Below are 19,966 nucleotides of genomic sequence, written 5' to 3'. Positions count from 1 at the left end.
TACCTACAAATCAAAATCAATAAATTCGATGTAGAATACCAAATTTCAATCACCTCAAATCTCTAAGCATAAAAAACAAGGTAATATAATTGATATATGAAAATTATTTCCTTTTGCACACGGATCAGTAGGTAGAATCAGAATAATAATTATTATGAAACTACTATTATTTTCCCCGTGTTCAGACGGGGTCGGCGATTTTCGTCAGCCCTCAATCTCTAGGGTGATCGCCTATGAGCTGGCGACAAAATTTTACAAGTGGATGCCCTTCGCACTCAACCTTTGCTATTCCTCTAGTTTTTCTTCTCTAGCTTCTAGCTTCTCTAGATAAATGTACAAAATTTTATGACTTGACTTGGACTTGAACTTTCAACCTGGGGACGGAAAATTCACCTCACCAACAAATTACACTGCTGAGTTATTTCATTGAAACACTTTGTCCATTGGATCTCTTGTTCCAGATATCTCTTGTTAGATTCTCTTGTTGTAATATATCGAGTTGTGGGAAATCCAGGTGCCCAGGTAACTCACACAGGTGTACAATAAGATAGCTGTCATTAACTGAGATCGATCTCTAGTGGGTGTTTAATACGGAGGAACAAATTTAATGAGATTTCAATAGGTGCCATCAACGAATCTCCTTGTTTGAAAACTCTTCCGTCCTATAACGAGGACCAAGAGATGATCTCCAGTGTTCATTACCCACTCATCCGTGCCCTCTACGTCGTGGACTACTGAAAATTCAAGAGAAAGAAGAGGACACGGAAAGTACAAGTACCTACCTACTCATCCGTAATGTTAAAATTAACATCTCTTATATCCAGCGGCGTGGGCAGAGATTAAACTTCGTTGGAGGTACCAGTTCCCAATTTACCACTGAAGTTAAGTAACGTTTAGCGTGGTTAGTACTTTGATGGATGATCATCTGTCTATGTATCATGTATATTCATGTAATGAGGAGATCCATTACATCATTCTAAAGCTGTGTCCACACATAGTAGACGCCATCGACGCGACGTTGACTGAAACCGTGCACTGCCTCGACAACATCTCTTCACCTCGTCGATCCACGGCGTCGACTATGTGTGGACACAGCTTAACCCATTGCGTACCGTGGGCATCATATATGATAGACACATAATGTCCTCTGGGTACCTGGGTATCAGATTTGATAGGCAGAGCTACGTAACTTCCCAAGGCTGGGTAGCAGATATGATACCCTACACACAAAATCTAACGTGTTTCTTGGATTCCTCATATTCTCACCATTATGGCAATATGTCTGGTTTTAGCAGGACTCAAATAGCAACAGAGATATGGTTCTTTTTGTTGAACTATATTTTTTCTGTTATTGGAACCTATCTTATACCTCTTATACACTATGAACATATATTCTATGCTTTTATTTTTATTTTCCATCCTTTTATAAGCTTGCCACAAATGGTAGGTATACTTGTTTCAAGTCTAAATAGCACAAATATAATATATTGCAATTTTTGTTATAGTAGGTACAATCATAATATTATACTTTTTTTTATCTTTGGAACTAACAGAAAAATGAAAAGAAGAATGAATATTAGAAAAGTCAAAATGTTGGTTTATTGGAAATGAATGTAAGAGTTATAATATGAACATGGTTTCTTCTGAGAGTCCTTGTGCTCAGTTTTGACTATGCCCTTTTTGGCAGCTTGAGACCCAAAATAGACCAAAAATGAAAATTATTGCACCCATACCTCATGAGAACAACTAAATAAATGGGTTTCTCCTTAGACCTTTTTGCTCAATGTTTTGAGCATTTTTTAACCTGAATTTTATAAACATGAAAACAACAACAGTTCTGTAGTTGAGGACAATCAACCCCTTCGGTTAGGTACTGCAAAACACCTAAACATAAAAACAACAACAGTTCTGTAGTTGAGGACAATCAACCCCTTCGGTTAGGTACTGCTGCAAAACACCTACAACAACAACTGCTAAGCTGACCAAATATGCCTAGTGTAATCTGTGGAAACAGTCAAGACAAAGTTGAGGCTTCTTTGGGCACTCGTCACAGTATGTGAACACAAAGTTGGGCTTCTTCTTAGCATCATTGCAATGAACATTTTGCGCTCAGAGTTTTTGGTAGCAAAACCTGCACAGGGTCGTCTAATTTTTTTCTCCTGGGCGATTCCAATGAACATTTTGCGCTCAGAGTTTTTGGTAGCAAAACCTGCACAGGGTCGTCTAATTTTTTTCTCCTGGGCGATTCCGTACTGTAGAATGTTTTGAATACCAAATTGCGCTTTTTGAGATGCTATGTGTTCTCCGTGTTGCTGTATGGGGTCGAAACATGGACAGTCACACAAGAAATTACAAAGAAACTTGAGGCCTTTGAAATGTGGCTGTATAGAAGGATGCTAAGGATCTCATGGAAAGAGAAGATTACAAACATTGAAGTCCTAATGAATGAATAAACAAATAAACAAACATGAAGCACGCTGAAAACGCGCAAACTACAATATCTGGGACATATAATGCGTAACAAAAACAGGTACATACTGCTCCAGCAAATACTACAGGGCAAAATCAACAGTAAGAGAGGTCCAGGAAGAAGAAGAACATCATGGCTGGCGAACCTAAGGCAGTGGTACGACAAATCATCAGCTGAACTATTTCGCATCGCTACCAACAAAGTGAAAATTGCAATGATGATCGCCAACATCCGGAACGGATCAACGGCACCCTAAGAAGAAGAAGAAGAAGAGATGGTGCTGTCTGTTTGATTGAGAACTTGAGGGTCTTCTTTCTGGTGGACATTGTGCAAAAAAGTCCGAAACCATCATTTCCCGGAAATTTTTCATTTGGTTTTTTTTTTATTTGTGGCCTTCGATACACGATCCAGGTATTCACAACAGACATCCCCCGCAAAATCTCAAATGCCACTCGTCGATATCATTTCAGACCCTTTCTGATGGTTGAAGCATATGATGTCATTTGGTCACTCAGGTCAATGCCCCCCTTCCCCTTATTGTATTCTAAAACTGCGAAAAGGTTTCAGTTGTGACCTTGGTTATCTTATATGATAGACAAAAGCAAACAAAAATAAACATGATCGCAGGGAACCGCGTCTATCACATAAGATAACCGGTTGGTTATCATATGTGATAGACAAAAGCAAACAAAAATAAACATGATCACAGGGAACCGTGTCTATCACATAAGATAACCGGTTTGGTTATCATATGTGATGGACAAAAGCAAACAAAAATAAACATGATCGCAGGGAACCGTGTCTATCACATAAGATAACCGGAACTTAAATCCGTTGTTCTTGCTAAAGTAGCTCTACATACGAGTTTTATACCTTCGTATATCGTTATTATCCTTGCTTTACTTCTAATATCTGACTTTGCTGAGCTTGACTTTAATACCGTGGTATATTCTAACATGGAGATTCGTGGACTGAACAGGCTAGAACTTTCTTTCAATCAGTCATTTTCATAATGAGGTTTATGCAGACGTTAATAGCAAAGGAAGCCGAAAACGGATTCTTGCACCCTACGGAGACCGACCACCGCCACAAACGTTGATTGTAAGATCGGAAAAGTTTAATGTTGCCAAATATACATATTTTTCTCCATATTAGTGAAATTTATACTGACTGGAGGGACAGGCAACTTCTTTTAGCTGGTGATTTGTGAACAAGGATTTTCGATTCTTTCTTTAAGACAAAACCCATATAAATTTAGGATTCGATTCAAAAACCCGCTGGAATGAGCTTGGAGCGAAAAGCTATCGCTCTTCAAAAGCTGTTCCAATATCCTTAACGTTTACTAGAGTAGCTCTTCAACTTATAAGCCCCTGTGACAATAAAAAATAATTATTGCCCTAGGAGACCTGGGTATCGAATAAGATAGACGGGTAAAATTGATGAAAAAAAGTCTGGGTCTCCTGGGGTCATCAGGTGAAAATGGCTCGGTACGCAATGGGATATATTTGGTTCAGATAAATTTTCCCATCTCATACTTTTTTTTATCCGCACAAAACTGGTTGGTTTGGGTCAGTTATCTCCACATGCATCCGCTTCGGATCACTGAGGGTCAAATCTTATAATTGCTTCTACGGATGCAAGTCTGTGAAGTCCATGATGGTTTGGTTCAAGTGCCACAATTCAGCACATCGCTGTGACGGCTTGGCCACGCCCCCCTCAGACTTATTTTCCTGATTATGTGATGGAGAGTGAGGAATTAAAAAATAGCAATGAGCTTGCATTATGATCTAACAAGCTGGAGATTTTGAACTAGAAGCCGTGGTTTATGCGTACCTACCTAAAGGCTGAATCTTATACAGATATGTATGCGTTAAGACTTATTTTCCTGATTATGTGATGGAGAGTGAGGAATTAAAAAATAGCAATGAGCTTGCATTATGATCTAACAAGCTGGAGATTTTAAACTAGAAGCCGTGGTTTATGCGTACCTACCTAAAGGCTGAATCTTATACAGATATGTATGCGTTTTTACCATCTAGGTCTGTAAAGGTAACATATTATTTTAACAGTTATGACCGTAGATAGTTAGTACTAAATTAGGCTATACTTAAAGCCCTCTTTGCCGTTTGACTGAAAATAAACCATCCCAGCTTCTCATTATTTTGACCTCACAAGGTTCAGAGCACCCCGTATGCGTTTTCATTCAACTTCTTCTTGATTAATTGACAGTTTTTTTTCAGCCCAGAATCATAGACCTGACATTTACATTGCACAGTTAAGATAGGAATGTTTCACATCAAATTGATCCAATATTGCTCAAATTTGAGGCATGGATTTTTGTCTCTGGTTATCTTACCCTTGCTTCATTTTCTACAGGTGAGTTTATTGTTCTTTTAGAACTTACGAGTATGACATACAGTAAAGTTTGTAACTCTAGATTTTTTCCATATTAAAATTGATTAGCACGTGATTTATTACAATTAGGCAGGTACTAGCCGTAATATCAAATAGGCTCTCTATGAGTTCAATTTCGTTAAACTTAAACTCAGCATACTGAAGATTGGTGGATGTATCTATTTCTCCATATGAGGAATTAGAGGATGTTCCTAATTTTTCTGAAATATAAATAATTGGTGGATGTTCCTATTCCTCAATATGAGAAATTTGGTGCATGTGTCTATTGCTTCATATGAAAAATTGGTGGAGGTGCCTATTCCTCCACATGAGAAATTGGTGGATGTACCTGTTTATCCATATATAAGAAATTGGTGAATGTGTCTATTCTGTCGCACACCTTATGGAATAGTGACACAGCTCAAAACACATCTCTCAGGTTCATTTTATTTTTATTGTGCTATTTTGAGGGGTTTATTCATTTATTTTCCCAAGCAGACTCGGCTTGGCAATTTAACGTTAAATACGGTTAGTATTTGGAGCCTTTGCCAAAAGAGCAAAAGTTCCAGATACATACTCATAGTGAGATTACCTATTTGTAAATTAGTTTCCTCTTCTTCTTTTTTCTTCATAAAATTATACCTACATATATTGTTTAATTTTGAGTCAGGTCAGTTTTCTCTAATGTGTCCAATCTGATCACATCGAAAATAAAACCCCAACGTGCAGACAAGTGACAATTATTCCATTGGTAACAAGAGTCCTCATGTGAAATGTCCTCTACATTCTGACCCCCAAATGACGAAGCAGATTATCTCAATTCTTCAAGTGTCAAGTGCATTGTATATCTTCATTTTACCCTTAATCCTTATCTGTTACACATCTACGAGGTTTACCAGTTACAAAATTGGATTAGGTGAACGTTTTGTGTAACTTATGAAGTTAAATAATACTGAGCATTGTCTTTATCACTTAAAGCTCTGTGCCTACACTCTACAGTTTTAAAGTACAAAGTTATAGTTACGCATCCACAAATTGAAATATTTTCGAAGATATGCAGACTGCTAGGGTCTAAAAAACTTTATACCAACAAATTTTGTATTTTCTAGTGGATGTGACACTTATCCTGATTTCCTTGATGAAAGTTACTCTAACAGTATTTTTTCCTAACCTATAAACCATGTAGGAGAGATATCTATTGAATTAGATATCTCTATTGAATTAGTTACCGCAAAACAAGATACATCTTTTATTTTTGCTCCGTGGTTTTTTGAATTTTTTAGCTATTCAAAGTTAATTAAAAAATTTCTTTTTAGTGTCAATTTTTTCCTTGTGTAATAAGCTTTCTTTATTGATAACATTCGTCTCATAAGGTTGAGTGTAAGTCATACAAATTAGGATAACATATTTTTATATCAGAACATTTGAGAAAAAATCCAACATCAACACGTAAATCTCCCTAGCAACCAGTTGTTAGGAGGAAAATTTTTTCTAGCTTTGGGAAACAGAAAAATATGATACTTTGATTTCAACGTTTGGGTGCTTCAAACATCAAAACTGTATTGTTATTCTTTCTTTATACCTATTGTAATCTACGTATTGTCCTGTACATTTTTCAAGATGACTCGTAAAAGTGGTGGTAAAAACAATGGATTCAATGAATCTCCTCAGTCGAGTTCAAGTGAGCCATTAACTATTCAAATGCTCATGAATAATGGATCGCTCCTTCAAGCTTTGTCAGATCAGATTGCTCAAAAATTGAATACCCTGATGGAGAAAAGAGTTGAACAGCTGGAAAGAGACGTCCAATACTTGCAAAAGGAAAACGTCGATTTGAAGAACAAGATGATTGAATTAGAGCAGTATGGACGTCGGAATTCAATCCGTATATTTGGCATGCAGGAATCCAAGGATGAAGATACCGTGGCTGCTGTCGTGCAGTTGGTTAATTCAAGATTTACTTAATTTTTTATCCGTTTCACCGTCTGCAAGTTAATTATTCATTAAAGTGGATTGGTTTGGGACGTTTGGGTGTTTTATTAATCAGCACTTTAAAAATATCTATAGAGAAAAAACTGTATCACCTAGTTGGGAGAAATTTCACAACACGAGTGATGAATTCAAGAATAATAAAAAATATCAGTGTGTCACTATCACAACATATGACACAACCAGCAAAACCCTACTTACTATTCATAGTTATCAGAATGTTTATCATAATGCTTTGAAAAAAGTCTAGTTGCTCTTTTACAGACAATTCTGACAAATTTTATTTGACAAACGAACGAAATTGCGTTTTTTCTTCGTGAAAACGACAGTTTTGTCAAAACTGTTGTTTCTAAGGCTCAACCGTATTCGTTTTGTAATATGGCCCTCAATATCATCCCTGATGTTTAGAACCAGGCTTTCATGTTTTGCCTACTCAGCATCCTAGAACCGATCAATATAATTTATGATGATTGAATCGCTTGTATAAAACGAGTAGTAATGGTATCTATCATGTTATACAAAGAGCTGTCATATTGTTTGAACTTACGCTGTGTGGTCTACGCCAGGGGTTTCTAAAGTGAACATCGCGGAATCGCAATGATAATAGTAAATGTTCAAAAAAGAAAGAAAAATGACAATAAAACGTCATTAGACACTTTTTGAGACCTTAAAAAAATCTTGAAATTGAAAGCTTTTGAGCAAATGAATAGGAATTACATATTGTAATTAGACCAGCTTAGGCATTTAGGTTGACATAGAAAATTTACCATTTTGCAACATTTAGATAGACGTAGACATCTGGGTGAAATGAATAAACTTCTAATCTCAAGGTAATTTATCCATAATCATACGTATTTCTATTTGATTTCAACATTAGTTGCATAAGAGGGTAAAATAACTACACGCAATTTCACACTAATTTTTCCATTGAACATCGGATTTGGTGTACTTGCGTGCCAATAATGGTCTGAATTCTTACCCCAAGAATTCTCTAATAGCATTTGAATGGGCTTATTTAGTTGGCACACAATAAAGAGTCAATAATTTGTGATAAATAATTCGAGACGTAGACATCTGGGTGAAATGAATAAACTTCTAATCACAAGGTAATTTATCCATAATCATACGTATTTCTATTTGATTTCAACATTAGTTGCATAAGAGGGTAAAATAACTACACGCAATTTCACACTAATTTTTCCATTGAACATCGGATTTGGTGTACTTGCGTGCCAATAATGGTCTGAATTCTTACCCCAAGAATTCTCTAATAGCATTTGAATGGGCTTATTTAGTTGGCACACAATAAAGAGTCAATAATTTGTGATAAATAATTCGAAAAAAAGTTTTAATTCTGAGTGAACGTAATAATAGTTTGCTATAGAACGACAGATTAAAGATATTTAAAGCCCATATTTAGGTCTACCTGCTGATTGGAATTATGGTACCCCGCATATCAGATTAGCAGCTCTAAATTCCAGCTTGGATCATTATCCAATATGTCTGTCAATAATTTACAAATCAATTTATCCTTCATTGCGAAATCTAAGTTAATTTAACGTAATTTATTGAAAATGTATTTATTCAAGTTGAAATTAATCCAACGGACTTCTAAATTCTCAAGCCTCGGCACCATGTTCTTGCTGAGTCTTGTAGTGAATGTATGTAATATTTGTGCATAAAAACTTAAATCCGTTGTTCTTGCTAAAGTAGCTCTACACACGAGTTTTATACCTTCGTATATCGTTATTATCCTTGCTTTACTTCTAATGTCTGACTTTGCTGAGCTTGACTTTAATACCGTGGTATATTCTAACATGGAGATTCGTGTACTGAACAGGCTAGAACTTTCTTTCAATCAGTCATTTTCATAATGATGTTTATGCAGACGTTAAAATAGCAAAGGAAGCCGAAAACGGATTCTTGCACCCTACGGAGACCGACCACCGCCACAAACGTTGATAGTAAGTTTGGAAAAGTTTAATGTTGCCAAATATACATATTTTTCTCCATATTAGTGAAATTTGTACTGACTGGAGGGACAGGCAACTTCTTTTAGTTGGTGATTTGTGAACAAGGATTTTCAATTCTTCCTTTAAGACAAAACCCATATAAATTTAAGCGATTCAAAAACCCGCTGAAAATGAGCTTGGAGCGAAAAGCTATCGCTCTTCAAAAGCTGTTCCAATATCCTTAACCTTTACTAGAGTAGCTCTTCAACTTATACTCTCGAACTCTCCTTAGAAGATAGGAGGATCTGAGAGTTTTCTCCGTTGATTCCACCCAGCTCTCAGATCGATCCTGATTTCGTCCACTCCCCAGATTAGTGACGCTAACCACTCTATTATTTCTTCTCACTTTGACCGCTTGTTGATAATATTTGCATCGCCCCACGATGCGGCAGATACGTGCAATTTGTTAGGATCAAATTTACGTGTGAAGATAGACGCACCAAGAGGCCATCGGATTAGACGTGGATTTAGTTACAAAGCACTGGGTAATTTTTAGACGTAAGATAAAAGCAAAAAAAATGTTCAAGTTCATATATAGACGCATCAGGACGGAATGTATGCAAAGAATTAGAGGAAAATAAATACGAATGAATTAATCACACTTCTCCCGAGAGTCGTTAATAAACACAGAATTGATGTACGTAGACATCTCTCACTTGAAACCTACAATAAAAATATTACAACTAACCTTTCCCAGCAGAGTGAGATAAGTATAGTGCCATGGAGAAAACAATAAAATGAAGATAAATCTTGGTACATAGGTGAATTCCTGTACCCTTCAGGAGGAGACTTTGTGATCTTCAGAATTGATGTACGTAGACATCTCTCACTTGAAACCTACAATAAAAATATTACAACTAACCCTTCCCAGCAGAGTGAGATAAGTATACATAGTACCATGGAGAAAACAATAAAATGAAGATAAACATTGGTACATTGGTGAATTCCTGTACCCTTCAGGAGGAGACTTTGTGATCTGCAGAATTGATGTACGTAGACATCTCTCACTTGAAACCTACAATAAAAATATTACAACTAACCCTTCCCAGCAGAGTGAGATAAGTATAGTGCCATGGAGAAAACAATAAAATGAAGATAAATCTTGGTACATAGGTGAACTCTTGTACCCTTCAGGAGGAGACTTTGTGATCTTGTCCCAAGCTATGTACCTACCTAGTGGGGACTACTTACCATCTAGGTCTGTAAAGGTAACATATTATTTTAACAGTTATGACCGTAGATAGTTAGTACTAAATTAGGCTATACTTAAAGCCCCCTTTGCCGTTTGACTGAAAATAAAATATTATTTTAACAGTTATGACCGTAGATAGTTAGTACTAAATTAGGCTATACTTAAAGCCCCCTTTGCCGTTTGACTGAAAATAAACCATCCCAGCTTGCAGTTTTGATATTCTTCATTGTTTTAATCATCAACCGTAGGTACCGTTTTCAAAGATATATAATACTTATTATGATTAAGAGTAGGAAGTGTAGGTGGGTACCTAACTAATCTAATTTATTGAAATCGTTGATATTAAGTACAATTTTACTTTTGCCGACAGTAAATAATCTATTGAAAGTTATGTTTTTGTAAAAAAAGTGTTTGAAAATGTGTTTTCACAAACAAAATTACAGTGATTAGTTAACCCCGCATGATTTATGGGTGATGATGGGAAATATTGATTTGAGTGTAAACTTTATCTCCTGATCGTTTATGCCAGAACTTGACCCAAAAGGGACCACAACGTTCAGAAAGAATCGCGGATTGGAATTGATGGGTTTTAGAAATGAGATCAGAAAATGACTTTCGTGCTGAGATTGATTTTTTCCCCAAGAGGTTTGATAGAGGGAACTGTTAACTGAGGTCTTATCGTACTGAAACCGAAGAGAGAAGGAAGACAGGATAGGAGAAAGTCAGCCGTTCCGAGAACGAATCTTACCTGTTTATGATAAAATCCGCCCCGGGCGGTAATTGAACCCGCGACGTAGCGCTTACAATGCAGACACACTACCCTCCAAGTTAACTAGACTGGCTAAATTTCAACTTTACCTTCTAACATTTTGAGTAGCATCAGTACCTTCGAATGTTGGATGTGCAAATTTACCCAAGAGAGACAATAGTGGTGATGGATGTGTCAATTTTCTCACTAAGAAAACTAGTGGATTTTTTGTTGCTCATTTCCATCATAATTTCTATTGGACTTTCCACTTCTACCTTTCGTTCACTTACTTCACTTTTTCATAGTTAGTTCACCTTATGGGTAGATAGGTAGATACCTACCTGTATATAGGTTTCGGATGGTTATTATTTCCATAATCTCTCTGTGTTTGAAGCACGATTATCTTCTAAGCGTTGATTTAAATGGTTCATTGTTTTCCTTACCATTATGGATTGGTTTATTGGATCATGGGAGAAGGATAGGGTATCAATCAAAATAATTGTATCACTGGTGAACACTATTTATGTGTAGGTAATTTATATTTATGTTCATAGTCTCATTAGTGAGAGGTATTGTTTGGTTTAGGATATCAGGAAGATGGAGTAGGTAGTTGTTATTTTGTTGATATTGATTATATTCTCAACTAATGGCATTAGAACGAGGGAGGCTCAGTCTGTTTTCACATCCATGAGTAGATAATTAGTTAGAGATAGATAAAAGTAAATAATCAGTTATTGAGCCGCCATAGGTAAAACAAAAACTCATTCAACTGACACTAACGATATTAAACACATCAGCCACCCTCATAATAATATAGATACGAACATAATCACTCATTAAATACATAATTAGGAACATTCAAACTTCTAGGGTAAGAACTTAACTTATTCTTTGAGAAAGTATTGAGTCATCCACTAAATATACCAGAGAAAGCAAAAGACACAGGAAGCAAAAAAAAAAAAATCTAATGAACCAAAAATGTACCCATCCTAATCCTAATGGGCACCAGAGTTAATCCAGATATTGTGAACCTCAAATCAAATCAAGTTTAACAAACGAAGCTCTAATCGAATTCTAAAATAGGAGATAACCAAAATGTAGCGTCAGTTATGTGGTTTCTAGCTTGCTGTAAACCATAGAACACCTCAACTTGATGAAAATTACTCTGGTTAAACCACAGAATTTACTTAGCAACTCTACACATACATTAGATTGCTTTCGTTGTATAATGTGATGGTACTGAGATGAGGTCTATTTGTTCTGCTCTTTTTAATAAGTTTGTCTTTCGATTTTTTTTTGTTCAGTGTTCAGGGAGCACTCAGGTTGCGGATTCGATTCCCGTCCGAGGAGAATTTTTTTATCCCAAGTAGATAGGTTGGTTTTCTCCTCCTATATACTGTCCTTCTTCCCTCTTCGATTTTGGGGCGATAAGAGCTCCCGTTGTCACAGTTCTCTCTGATGTATTGTGTATTTAAAAAAATCTGGTGTGAACATCACACGACTTTCCTTATCCTATTGAATGATGCTTATTTGAGTGTTCTTTTACCCTAACTTTTACAATATCTCTAACCGTTTTGTCGCTATAGCTGAAAACCGCCAAAAAACGGTCGAAATCTGTGTGTATTTCTTATGGGGGGACTAAAAAACGTCAATATCTTGGGAACGGTTTGGAATTTCGGGATTTTCCGATTTTTCCTAGTACCTACAAAAAATAAGGAATCCAATGGTGAAAACCGCATCTTCCTAGCTCATCTAGAAGTGGGTTAGAATTTGTATACGTGAGTCAGTCAGTCAGTCAGTTACACAAGGGGCTGTATATATTTAGGATAAGTAGGTACATAATCACTCATTAAATACATAATTAGGAACATTCAAACTTCTAGGGTAAGAACTTTATTCTTTGAGAAAGTATTGAGTCATCCACTAAATATACCAGAGAAAGCAAAAGACACAGGAAGCAAAAAAATCTAATGAACCAAAAATGTACCCATCCTAATCTAATGGGCACCAGAGTTAATCCAGATATTGTGAACCTCAAATCAAATTGAGTTTAACAAACGAAGCTCTAATCGAATTCTAAAATAGGAGATAACCAAAATGTAGCGTCAGTTATGTGGTTTCTAGCTTGCTGTAAACCATAGAACACCTCAACTTGATGAAAATTACTCTGGTTTAACCACAGAATTTACTTAGCAACTCTACACATACATTAGATTGCTTTCGTTGTATAATGTGATGGTTCTGAGATGAGGTCTATTTGTTCTGCTCTTTTTAATAAGTTCGACTTTCGATATTTTTTTTGGGGGGGGGGGAGCACTCAAGTCGCGGATAAAAGCTCCGTTGTTACAGTTCTCTCTGTATTGTATACATGTACGTGTAAATGTAAAAATAAAGTATCAAATATCTCTAACAGAAAAAAAAACACATTTTTTTACTCGGTAGGTACTTATCTACCTACTTTAGTTAGATTAGTACGTTCATTTATTACAATAGTAGGTACCTATGTCTTCCAACATCTAGCATGTGTAGGTAATAGGTATGCATAGGTAGCTATGTACACTATGTAGGTATGTACCTAGGTAGGTATTTATTAATCGAAGATCGTCTGAACATACGCAACTAATATGGTCCATATAATCTCACATACAAGAAGATAGTCAATAAGCGAAGAATACGTAGTACGTTGCTCTAAGAATAAAAAATATAGAAAGCTGTTAGAGCAAGACAAATAGGGATTATTGACCATTGACTTTAAATAGAAATCAATCTTCAGACCAAAAGAGTTCATTGTAATGTAAATAGTAAATAGGTACCACCTAGTATCTAGATACATAGTAAATACCTTCGTAGGTACCTTACTTACTCTATGAGTGTAATAATCCATAATGAATGTAATAACAACAAGATTACTCGAACCAAATAATCGAGCTGTGGGTTTTGAAGAACGAATTGAGAAGTTTTACTAATAGATTAAAATATACCTACAAGTATTATAGAAGAAATTATATTTCATTTTTTGAAAGAAGTCAGTTTGGGTTCAGAAGATAAATACATCCCGTGAACCTTTAGAAAAATTATAAAGGCCTCGAAACGGCAAAGCTCTGCTATTTTGCCAGTTTTTTTTTTCCCCACTGTTAAAAATAGTAGGTACCTGATATCTACGACTGTGCTACATGTGAGACTCTGCATACCAACCTACCTACCCACACCTGATACCAACAGTACCTATAATCTAGCAACAGCGCATTTTTCCTGGACTTGACTTCTTTCATAAATCGGACTATACCTATATTAGCTATACGAAAATACTATGGCAGATAGACAGATATTATCTCGTAAGAAAATTCAGCCTAGTTGGGAAATACCCAATTAGTTTCGGATTAGAGGATAGAAGGATAGATAGTATGTTTGGAAGATGCCTCATATTCATCATGTACTTGGTATAGTAATAGTAGGCAACTATCTAAACTCACCTTAATTCAATTACCTTCAGGACTGCTTGGAAAAACATGGAGGTTAAGTGATCGCCTTTAGTTGCCTGGTTAGCCAGAAGACGCTGGTTCGAATCCTGACCGAGGCTTGGAATTTTATCCTCATATGTTTTGGTTCATTGAACAAACGAAGTAGTTTCCAAGTTTCAACTTGATGGTTTTGAATGTTTTGTCCGATATTGATGAAATTTGGCAGACATTTTACTCGACGCGAAAGCATACAGAAAACTCATTATTAGATTTTCAGCCTGATTGGTGCGTTGGGAAGAAGAAGAAGGGAAGAAGAAGAAGAAGAAGAAGAAGAAGAAGAAGAAGAAGAAGAAGAAGAAGAAGAAGAAGAAGAAGAAGAAGAAGAGCTCGTGCCAATAAAATTTGAAGAGTTCTCTATCAATTAAAGTAACCATCACTGAAACTTAACTCGATAATGTTCAGTTCGATTTTACCAATCAAAATTTGACACAGGGTAAAATTCCGGAGGTGGTAGAAGTGAATGCCACTTCTCGAGTTGGAGCGCTATTCTTGACTTATTTACCTTCCACTCAGGGTTGAAAACTTCATCTTTCCCTTTTCCAAGATATCAACTTATCAGTTGCTGGTTGGAATCAGGGCTGTCTTGAGAACTGCAGAAGGTGTTTTCTAGTACATATTCATTGACACAAACATGATAACTGACACGGAAGTTTCTGGTTTCTGAGGTGTCAACTTTGACTTAGAGGGTTTCCTTTCGTTCGTTACTATGAAATGAACATGGCTTATGGAGGGAGTTGAGGAGGAGGATCAGGAGGAGAAGAAGAAGGAGAAGACGAAGGGGGAGAAGGAGAAGAAGAAGAAGAAGAGCTCGTGCCAATAAAATTTGAAGAGTTCTCTATCAATTAAAGTAACCATCACTGAAACTTAACTCGATAATGTTCAGTTCGATTTTACCAATCAAAATTTGACACAGGGTAAAATTCCGGAGGTGGTAGAAGTGAATGCCACTTCTCGAGTTAGAGCAAAGAAGAAGAGCTCGTGCCAATAAAATTTGAAGAGTTCTCTATCAATTAAAGTAACCATCACTGAAACTTAACTCGATAATGTTCAGTCCGATTTTACCAATCAAAATTTGACACAGGGTGAAATTCCGGAGGTGGTAGAAGTGAATGCCACTTCTCGAGTTAGAGCGCTATTCTTGACTTATTTACCTTCCACTCAGGGTTGAAAACTTCATCTTTCCCTTTTTCCTTCTGTCCATTGAGACCGGGCCTTAAAATGGATAAACTTTGATAGAATGGATAAACTCATCAATGTAAGCTCTGTGGCACAGAGATGATGCGGTATTTACCGACACAGGGCAACGAGGCAGCCAATCTCCCAAACATAAAGATGATAATAACACCCATGTTAATCATGGATGTGCTTTATTTATTATGAATTGGTAGTCATCTTTGTGTCCATTGGAAAGAAAATAATGACCGTCGGACATGTTTTACATACACAATTCGACGAGATCTCTTTCTACCTCTTCACAGTTTGTTTATGCCTTGCATTCATATGGCTGGTACATTCATAATACCAGAGCTTGTTTGAATAAATGGTCAGAAAAAGGAAAGAAAGGTGAGTGTTTCATCGCTCGATAATCACGATATCAAAGAAACAGTCCAATAGTTTTTTAATACATACTTGTTCTCCACACGGACAACTGGATGTAACCCATTAACTTTGACATCTCATTTTTACCTTCTGAAGTCGAATCTGAGATCCCAAATATTGCAATTCACAGGCAAGAACTTAAATCCGTTGTTCTTGCTAAAGTAGCTCTACATACGTGTTTTATACGTATATCGTTATTATCCTCGCTTTACTTCTAATGTCTGACTTTGCTGATGAGCTTGACTTAGGAATTAATTTGGATTCAATAATAAAGAAACAGAATGGATTGAAGGATTAAAGGAATCCAGAGAAGTTTGCGCATGCGTAGAAGCCAGTTTTTGTATAACTTGAGGCAACACATTGTCCATTCTGTATCGCCGTCGGTATAGCGTTGTGAGACAAGTTGTGACGTGTTTGTTAGCGTTGTTTTGTTCTGTTATTATTTTACGCGAAAAAATCGCCGGTAATTTGAATTCGACTCGATTTTTTTCTGAATTTAGTATTAATTTATGCGTGTTTTTGAATGTGTTTTAACTATCAATTTTAAGTAAAACTCTTTGACAATATAATTATTTTATAATTAAATTTAATGTAAAATAACATTTATACAGAATTAAACCGTGTTTTTGTTCTTCGTAACGAAAATTACGATTGAATTTTTTTCATTTTAAAATGTGCCTGTAAAAAAGTACCTTTTTGCTTAATCTAATTCCGTGACTAGTTATTTAGAAACCAGCTAGTTATTATAATAATTGTTTATCTGTAGCAGTTTTGATTATTCTTCATTGTTTTAATCATCAAGCGTAGGTACCGTTTTCAAAGATACATAATACTTACCTATTATGATTAAGAGTAGGAAGTGTAGGTGGGTACCTAACTAATCTAATTTATTGAAATCGTTGATATAAAGTACAATTTTACCTTTGCCGACAGTAAATAATCTATTGAAAGTTATGTTTTTGTAAAAAAAAGTGTTTGAAAATGTGTTTTCACAAACAAAATTACAGTGATTAGTTTATTGTTAACCCAAAAATATTTGATTCACATGATATTTCGTACGTTTTTAGTTTTAACATGATTGTGCATAGTGTTATCATCGCTCATCAGTAACATTTTGGATTAAATGATCGACAAAGTGGATTAATTGACACTTCTTGGATTAATGATTGAAAAATGCTCTGCAGAAGGATGAGGCATGGCTACTTACCATCTAGGTCTGTAAAGGTAACATATTATTTTAACAGTTATGACCGTAGATAGTTAGTACTAAATTAGGCTATACTTAAAACCCCCTTTGCCGTTTGACTGAAAATAAACCATCCCAGCTTCTCATTATTTTGACCTCACAAGGCTCAGAGCACCCCACTTTATCCATACATCCGGTGTCGAGTAAAACTGTTGCCACATCAGGGTTAAAAATTTAATCAGAAATACTAAAATGTAAATAAATCCTCCTCACTTGAACCTGCAAGATTTTTAAGAAGGAAAAATGAACCACTGTCTCAATGACTAATCGGCCTGCGGAGTCCAAGACCAGGGCCGAGACTTTAGACTGACTGGTTCTGACGGCTTGACGGCTTTCATTCACAAGTTTTGTGATTGCTCACAGCAGGGACGTTGTGGGGTTATTTAATTCATTGCCAAATTGCAAATTGCCATCATGTCCTTGGTTCCTTACTGATCTCACCATCTGGAAAACAACCCTATATAAATATATTTAACAGTTGACTTTAGCGTTATAGTGCTGCCAGAGATTCCCGTGGTAAATGACCAGCAGAGTTGGTAATGCCGTTCCGCGAGATATGAGTTTATCGGCATTTGAATTACAATGCATATCGTTCGTTGCTCAACAAGTTATATGTTACTTCCAAAAAGTCTACCGACTACAGTGGAGCAAGTAGTAATATTGGAGCACAAGTTCTGTGTCTATTATTATAAACGCAAAATTTCGAGTTCTGATCTCACCGTCTGGAAAACAACCCTATATAAATATATTTAACAGTTGGCTTTTAGCGTTATAGTGCTGCCAGAGATTCCCGTGGTCAATGACCAGCAGAGTTGGTAATGCCGTTCCGCGAGGTATGAGTTTATCGGCATTTGAATTACAATGCATATCGTCCACACAAACTATTAAAGCAAACTTTTGTGTCCTCATTACAACAGTGCTATTGTTATCAATACAAAACACACTGTTTTTACTCCTCAAGGACCCAGAGAAGAAACAACGGGACATAATCTCACACGTTATCAATTCATTTCATCTCTGCTCACAAGCTTGATCAATTAATAATCCAACGGTGCGACGTGAAGCCAACGCAAGGTATCGAAGGAAGGACAAATAGTATCGATATCCGCGGATATGAATGATGAGCTGCCTTCAGGAATGTCCGTTTCTCGAGTCTCACAAGATTTTTATGATCGTGTGAAATTTAACACTCAAGAGGAATCGATCGAGGATGCACAAGCAGCTACATGGTGTCCCCGAGATCTCTAGATTTTTTTTAAATGAGTGTTCCACCGACGTTTTTATTCTCCGTTTCTCGGGTCTCACAAGATTTTTATGATCGTGTGAAATTTAACACTCAAGAGGAATCGATCGAGGATGCACAAGCAGCTACATTTTTTTTTTTTAGTGAGTGTTCCACCGACGTTTTTATTCCGTAGCAATGAAACAACTGCTAAATTAGACGCATGTGGTCTGTGTCGTAGCATGCCCATCCCGTAGTATGCCTCTCATCAGATGGGCGAGAAGAGTCACGATACTTCCCATTTAGGTGCTGGGTCGACACGAGAATTGATTCTCGCATTATTCTTATTCTTGAGGTGCCTATCCGGTTCGGACGTTCGACCTCTGGTTTTTTTTTTTTTTTTTTTTTTTTTTTTTAGTGAGTGTTCCACCGACGTTTTTATTCCGTAGCAATGAAACAACTGCTAAGTTAGACGCATGTGGTCTGTGTCGTAGCATGCTCATCCCGTAGTATGCCTCTCATCAGATGGGCGAGAAGAGACACGATACTTCCCATTTAGGTCGGTGCTGGGTCGACACGAGAATTGATTCTCGCATTATTCTTATTCTTGAGGTGCCTATCCGGTTCGGACGTCGGCTATCATGTTGGCTATTAAGACTTTGTTGGCGGCTGCCCGGCATCATGGATACAGTATAAACTCGTATCAACTTATCATTGATGTAGTCTAATCTAGAATTCTAGATGAGACTTTCAGGTATTTGTTTTTTAATTTGGTTGAAAGGACTCAGTACATCAGCAAAGAATGATCCAATAATCTGACCGACAAATAAATAAATGACAATGGCTTTTCAAAGATTCTTTACATATTAGGTATTAAGTATTATGGGTTTTGTCTGAGCTATCCAGAATACAGGAGTAGGTAGGTAAATAAAATTTGGGATTGGTTGATTCATAGAGGTAATTCATTATTTACAATAGGGGTAGTCTGTGACAAGTGCAACATGCTTATTTGACCATGCAAAGTTACAGATTGAAAACGTTTGCCAAAACCTTAACCACCTTGTACCTGCATGTCCATGTGTAACCCATTCCATGGGATCTTGGTTCAGAGAAGAAAAAGTCCCAGTAAGGCTATTTTGGACGCCTTCCAGAAGACATCATGTTAGTTTATCGGTTTTCGTGCTCTGTATAGGAATATTCATATTTTTAAAGGAAATCAAACTTAGAACAATCAAATCATAAAAAAAATATTAGTTAGCGGGTTTCTCGAATTCTCAGGGGAACTTGAGATTGCTCCTGATAATATGGTTGTCGGTACGTTTTGCTTTGGAATGACATAGTGATTCGTTGGTCAATAGATTCGAGGCCTAGGTTTCCAGGTTTGGATACAGGAAAGTCTTAGAACACATACGGGAGCAATTCGTTAGATACTTCATATGCCATATGTACGTAGAAAATGAGTCTACTTGTAAATGAAAACTCTGCAAGTTAAACTGTAAAACTCATATCTGAGAAGTCCTGAATTTGGGTTTTATCCATTTTTGTTTCGCAAGTTGTCCATTGCTATTCATAA

The 19,966-nt window shown here is 36.5% G+C and overlaps 1 long non-coding RNA gene across 1 annotated transcript; it reads right to left on the bottom strand.

Moving 5' to 3' along the window:
* Positions 1–1,574: 1,574 nt before the first annotated feature.
* Positions 1,575–2,138, bottom strand: LOC113467911. Its single transcript, XR_003391830.1, has 2 exons — positions 1,959–2,138; positions 1,575–1,884 (listed from the first exon to the last, which is right to left on the bottom strand). It is a non-coding gene; the product is annotated as an uncharacterized LOC113467911 (long non-coding RNA).
* Between the last annotated feature and the right edge of the window lie 17,828 nt (positions 2,139–19,966).

Source organism: Diaphorina citri, unplaced genomic scaffold (assembly GCF_000475195.1).
Source record: "Diaphorina citri unplaced genomic scaffold, Diaci psyllid genome assembly version 1.1 scaffold584, whole genome shotgun sequence".
NCBI lineage: Eukaryota > Metazoa > Arthropoda > Insecta > Hemiptera > Psyllidae > Diaphorina > Diaphorina citri.
Note: the sequence above shows the minus strand (reverse complement) of the source record. Positions and strands in the feature narration are given on the sequence as shown.